Below are 6494 nucleotides of genomic sequence, written 5' to 3' on the forward strand. Positions count from 1 at the left end.
TGGAATTCTCTTCCTGCTTTTGACAAGCATGAGTAATATTCTACTGCAAGTGTAAGGAGCATTCTGTTGCATCACTTTCTTAAAATCTTCACAGTAGATTAATTCCATTTACAAAGGTGGTTTCCTGCCTACCACAATTGTGCCCTCCTTTGTCCTTTCCTGAAACTGATCTACTATTAGGCTTTACTTTCTCAGTTTATTGCCTCTCCTTCTAGGTTATGAATGGAGCCTTTTCAGATTCAGTAATCTATAAAGCTTTTACAGCACCAAATACTTCTCTACATGTCTGAGCAAGGGCTCTTCATTGCAATCCATCTGTGAATTATCTAAAAAGTCACAGGCTTCCCTCAACTGCTTTTTCTGAGGCTGATTTAAAAGTCTACCTTCACAAGCCAGATTTATAATTAACTATTAGCAATAAAGCTTCTGACCAACTCAGTCATTGATAAAGTGCCTCTTCCGTGTTAGTCCTTTTTTTTTTTTTTAAGAACCAGCTGTTTCTTCCACAACTTTGCAGGTTAATTCTTTTGTCCAAAATGTTTACATTACTTTCCAAGGAGTTGAAGCAAGATCAACTTTTATTGATTCAAAGCCCTGCAACCTCCCAGAATAATTTTACACAGTCTTAAGGTTGCCAGGTGCCCAGTGGTGGCGGGCAAACTCCCGGCAATCCTCCCCCCTGCCAGCTGACCAGTTGAGGGTTGGCGGGCAAACATGCATGCACGCATACACACCATGGCACGTCACTTCGGGTTTACAACCGGAAGTGCCGCATTGGAAGGGGCTTTACACTGGGAGTTTGAGTGGTAAAGGGCCCCTCACAATGTGGCACTTCCGGTTGTAAACCCCAGCTGGCGCGGCTGCACACGCAATCCCCTCAGCTCTGCCCCAAAAGCCTCCCGCTGGAGGAGAAGGGGACCTGGCAGCCCTAACGGACTACTACCATATCCTCAGCAAAAGACAACTGCAATGGAATTTGCTTTTTCCTCTCTTCCCCATAGTTCCAACTGGGCATTATGTTAAAGGGGCAGAGCTAGATTTGAGTCCAGTAGAACCTTAGGGACCAAGGGAGCTTTTATTGTTAAAGTTTTATACCCCAAATATCTTGTTGGTCTGTGAGGAGCTCCTGGACTTGAATCTAGCTTTTCTACTGCAGAACAACATGGCTACCCCCTGAAACTGTTAAAGAGGCAGATACTGATATACCCAGTAACAGTGAACAAGGACAAGGTTTACAGCAAAGGTAGCTATATTTCATATGTAGCCCCCCATTTCTGAATTACCTGTCCATGACTCCCCATGACATCCCTTCCCCAATCATTTAATAAAATTAAATAAGATTAAAATAAAAATAAAAACAGACCTGGAGAAACATGTCTTGTTCCTTTAATAGAGGCTTAAAAGAATGTCAGTTACAAGGTGATGCTGTTTACCTCCAAGTCTTGAAAGCTTTCAATTGCCTATTTCCAAAGGAGGGAGGGAGAAAGAAATTGCCTGCCGCACATTGCTTGACCAAGCATCTCCTTTGCTACATGAACCTTGCCAGGGCTCTATGCCTCCTTTCCTGTCCAGCATGCAGGGTTGCCAACCTCCAGGTACTAGCTGGATCATCATCTCCTGCTATTACAACTGATCTCCAGCAGCTTTGGCAATTGGACTCTATGGCATTGAAGTCCCTCCCCTTCCCAAACCCTGCCCTCCTCAGGCTCCACCCCAAAAACCTCCCAACAGTGGTGAAGAGGGACCTGGCAACCTACCAGCATGGGAGTCAGTGAACCTGTGTATCTCCCTCTCATCTGGCATGGGTGAGAGCTAGCGGCTCATGGTGGCAGCTGCCACTTGCCATGCACAGATTGAGGGTTGCCCCTCATTTGAGGCTGGGGTGGCCCCAAGAAGGGGAGGGTGTCTTACCAGGTCATCAGCCTACTGGGACTCTTCCCCTGTGACTTTAATGGCCAATCTGCAACTGCAATTTCCTCACATTAAGCCCCTATTAAAGGGACAGGACTTTCCCCTCCAGTCTTGTTGGCAGGCCTTGTTTATTTTGGGATTTAAAAAAAAAATTACCATGCATTCCAGACACTGTAGGTGTACAGTACATGACTTTGGAAAGAAAACAAAAAAATACTGTGAAATTTGCAAGGCTTTATTCCAAACTTATTTGCTTCACCAGAGTCCAGAAACAAGGATGGGAAAGGATATGGTCCTGCTGCAGATGCTCACGGAGTCATGGAAAGGGAATAAGAATCAAATAGTGGAGCCACGCTTCTTAATAGTAACAGAGGCACATTTGAATACAGGGAGAGATTAAAATATGAAAAAAAAATTCAAAAATGTGCAGTGATCTATGGTGGGGTGGGGTTGATGAAGGACTAAAACATGGCTCGTGCAGAACCCCTTCTGCCTACAACAGACAGGTAAAAGATGCATGAACATACAAGTTTGTCTATAAATCCACTTCCTGCATGGCCAACCAACCAAATGAGAAAATTGGTACAAACACATTTAAAGCTGTATTTCTGTCTGAGTCCTAAAGCAATACAAACAAAACCAGCTGGGACAGGCCTTTTCTGCCAACTGAGGGGACCCTCACAGCCTCCTATGATTTTTGGGCTCCACTGTGGGCTCAGTGGATTAGACCCAATGTCCTTTGAGTAGAAACCTGCTCAGCGAACAGAACTGCGCTCCTCATTCTTCTGGGCTAACTTATTTTACCCAGAGACACACACCTATAAAACAGACAAAGCTTTTAGTGAACAGCAATGACATAGAAAGGAATAATGGAGTAGAGTTGCCAACTTTTTATCTAGCGTAATCTTTCTGCATGACAGACTACAACGTAGCAGGTACAGCCTTCCCACTGTTAACAGCATCCTGCCAGGAATGGCTGCACAACTTCTACAGCTGTCTGTTCAGCAGGTTTTAAAGGCACAGGCTCCCTGCCCCCTCCTCAAAGAAAGCTGCTGGATATGCTGTGGTGACTGCTACTGATGTTCTTTCCAAAACCACACTTGTGATGGGAAGTGGGGAAGAGGCTATCCTAACTTCTGCACCGAATGAAGGGCTGCTTGAGAAGCGCTGAAGAGACAGTAATGAGTTAGAGGTAACAGCTGTGTCAGATAGTGACTGGGTTCAGGCAACCAGTTGATAGGAATGGGTGTTTGAGGGAATAGCATCAATGGGGTGTTCTGATGCCTGTCTCTCTCCCCCCCCCCCGCACCTAGTGCTGCTTCAGATTTGACACTTTTGATAAGAGTCACCTGCTAGAGGAGCACCTACATCAATCAAAACAATGCTCACCCCTTTTATCTTGAGAGTGAAAATCTTTGTTCCCTTGCTGGTTTTTCAGCCTGGCTATGATTCTGCATGCTTACTCACAGCATTCATTTGGTCTGCTTTTAGGTAAGTGCACAGGTTGCATCTTAAGTATTTGGCCACCTAGGAGAAGTGGGGGGGGGCAGAGTGTCAAGAACTCACCATAGATATTCTGTGCTTCTCATCACCTTCGGCAGAACACGGGGGAAAGTCCCTTTAACCTGCAGGTGCCCACTCCTGTTTTCATGTGCTATTCTTATATGAGCTTTTCTGGTACAAATTAAAACTAAGACCCAATTTGTATGGCAATTTTTGAAGCTGCAAAGTGACAAGATGACTTTTCTGGTCACTTCATTTTGATGCAGTACAACAAAGTACCTTTGTAAGTGATACCACACAAATGAGATGGTGGTTCATCACATGCTAGGATCAGACAGGCTACAAGCAGGAAAGAGGACAAACATGTGGACCTAATGTATTAGGGATAAAGGGGGATATGAAAAATATGGGATTGTGGAACAGTGGCAACTAGTATTGCAAGAGGCATGGAGCACAGAAACTCAGATGCCCAATAACAAAACAAATTGCCTAGCTGACAATCATCCTGAACCTATAAAGGTGGCCTGCAGAAGACAAGCAGGCTTCTAAATGGGGAGAACTTTCTGAATTTGGCCCAAGCTTGTGTGCAGTGTGTGTATCCTATTCTCTTTGCAGGATTTCCCTTGTAGCATACAGGATACTATTCACTTGCCAGATCAGTTAAGAGCCCTGTTGGCTCAGACCAGTGGTCCATCTAATCCAGCATCCTGTCTCACTTAGTGGCCAATTAGTTTCTTTGGAGGCCAACAACAAGGCATAGAAGCCAAAGCCTTCCCCTGTTGTTGCTTCATAGCAGCGGTGTTCAGAGGTTTACTGCACCTGAATGGGAAGGCTCCCTTTCGTCACGCTGGCTAGTATCCACTGATAGATGTATCCTCCATGAGTCTAATCTCCTTTTAAAGCCATCTGTGCCTGTGACCATCACTACATCTTCTGGCCGATAGTGTGCATACCCCCCCCCCGACAAACTACTGGTAGTACTGATCTCCTGTTGAGCTGGTAGTCAAATATGTGATCTTTTGTATCCGCTCCTGCACATGAAACCATGGGTTGGGAGCCAACCAGTTCTTCTACCGGTGAAAAAGGAGGAGGGTCCTCTTTGATAATCAAGAAATGATCTGTTGGATTATGATACCTGCTTATACAAATGTGGGTTGGGGCTGCAGTGAACAGAATTGAGTGAGATTAAGTGAAAAAGATGGCTGGATCCAACCCCGTCTAAAATCATATATCAATAAAAATGTTTTGCTGTGTATTAGGAATACAACTCTTTCCTCCATAGAAATGTGCCAGGGCCTTGTGGCAGGAAAAGCCTCATTCTCCCTCCCCAATTGTTTTCCATCTATGCTGATGGTAGAATGAAGAAGCTAAAGAAAAATTAGGCAGCAATGACAGGATGTCCTGTTGTATTTATCTAGTAAAGGCAGATACATGACTCACAAATGTTGGTTCCTACCACATCATTCACTTGTTTAAATTTCTACTTTAAGATGTAGTTAAAGGCATAATACGTGCTTGGTTATTGTTATTTCTTCTTACCCCAGACGAACGTAGAGAACTATCACAATGCCATGCATACTCGCTTTATCATAGCACTGCAAATTAACAGGTGATGACATTCACCTGGGACTTGGAAGATTCATTAGCTTTTCCCCCCTTGGATCATAGCATGTACTTTACAAGTCATATACCAATCTAGCTTTGTTTTATTGCTGTTAACAACAAGACATTAATGGTTCAATGTAGTTCTAGAATTCAAAAAGTCTAGAACAAATCAATTGCAAATCTTCAGACTTCTCTAGATTTTAATGCAGTCCTGTCATTTAGTATTGAGCTGGTAGCTAGTAACAATTATCTCCACATGACCATGGATTTCTTCACTGCTACACTGGCAGAGTTGCAGGAGCAGCTGCTATAGCATGTCTTTTAGACAACGCTTCCACAGGACTACACATATAGTGCTCCCTCTATTTTTTTTTAACCTAAGTGTTATTGTCCTGACCTGGATAGCCCCAGCTGGCCCAATCTTATCAGATCTTAGAAGTTTAGCAGGATTGGCTCTGGTTAGTACTTGGATGGGAGACCACAGAAAGTCCAGGGTCGCTACGCAGTGGCAGGCAATGGCAAGCCACCTCTGAATATGTTGCCTTGAAAACCCTACAGCAGGAGTGTCAAACTCAATTGCTACGAGGGCCGGATATGACATGTCACCTGGTTGGGCCGGGCCATGCCTCGCCAGCCCAGATCGAGAGCGGGGGGCGGGGCTGCCTTGGCTGGCTCGTGGGCCGGATAAGAGCTCTCAAGGGGCCAGATCTGGCCCGCGGGCCTTATATTTGACACCTCTGCCCTATGGGGTCGCCATTAGTTGGCTGCGACTTGACAACAAAAAGTGTTATTGTCTCTTAGGCTATAAGGAAGAGTAAGCACTGAGCATACTTTAACAGAACACTATGAAAGTTGCCACTCACTGTTGCTCATCATACCTTTTGTCTTCAACATTATTTGAAAGTGGGCAAATATACTATTAATTATGGCAACAACCAGCAAAATTGCTCATTTATTAGCAGAGTTCTTTGAGCTGGTTAAGCTAAGGTTAGCGTCGATTCTTTTTTCATGGTAAGTTTTCATTCATTGCCTCTCTTTTGTCCCTTCTTTCATTTCCTTGATCTCACCTTTAAACCATGTGTTCCTACAACTTCTTTGTTTGCATTTTCAAATCTCCCTGGTACTTTTAAAACACAGCTTTTCTATACACCATCTCCTGCCAGCTACAGCCTAATCCAATTCAGTTTACAATGTAGGGTCAATTGCCTTTCTAATCTAAGTTGCACCAATTCAACTCACCAAAGCTTACAATATTTTCAATAACCTTTTTATTATTCAGATGTTTAACTTAAGGTAGATGATGGCCGTAATACGTTCTCCAAACAGCAGAGTGATAGTTTCAATATAATGGCCTCATATCTTCCAATATAAAGTTAATAATGTGTGTGTAAAGTGTCTTCAAGTCACAGCTGACTCACAGTGACCCCAGCAAGGGCTTTCAAGACAAGTGAGAAGCAGGGGAGGTTTGCCATTGG

This window comes from Euleptes europaea, chromosome 8 (genome assembly GCF_029931775.1).
Source record: "Euleptes europaea isolate rEulEur1 chromosome 8, rEulEur1.hap1, whole genome shotgun sequence".
Lineage (NCBI taxonomy): Eukaryota > Metazoa > Chordata > Lepidosauria > Squamata > Sphaerodactylidae > Euleptes > Euleptes europaea.